This window comes from Eulemur rufifrons, chromosome 16 (assembly GCF_041146395.1).
Source record: "Eulemur rufifrons isolate Redbay chromosome 16, OSU_ERuf_1, whole genome shotgun sequence".
Lineage (NCBI taxonomy): Eukaryota > Metazoa > Chordata > Mammalia > Primates > Lemuridae > Eulemur > Eulemur rufifrons.
Window position 1 is genome coordinate 37,401,662 of NC_090998.1, and position 526 is coordinate 37,402,187.

Sequence of the window (526 nt, forward strand, 5' to 3'; positions counted from 1 at the left end):
CAGGCAGGTCACAGCCATAGCCAGAGTCAGTGCCAGGGCCCACTGGCATCCTTGGTATCCCCCCCGCCCACAGCCCCACCACCATCAGGGAGTTTAGCAAAGTTGGGCAGCTCCCCAGCGCCCAGGCCTGAGCACGATCTCCCTGGCTCACTCACTGCATGGCTCTCCCCACACAGCTGGCTCAGAGCATGTCCTGGAATCAAACTGCCTGGGTGCCGATGCCGCATCTGCCGGGCTACTTTGGAGGAGGTGGTTGGCCTCGATGTGCCCCCCAACCCTGTCCTCATCTGAAGAGGCATTTTCCTTCTAGGGTGTGAGGGAGGCTCATGGGAATGAACAGATGCACACCACCGGCACCGGCTCTGCCCCTGTCGCAGACCTGAACCAGCTCAGGGACCGCTATCTTGCCCAGCGCCCTCTCCTAGAGAAAACGGAAGCCCTCCCACTACTTCAGCCCCTCACACGCAGCGACAAACCCTCACCTCCTCTCTTCCTGAGGGTGAGGGGAAGAGAGGACTCAGTGCCC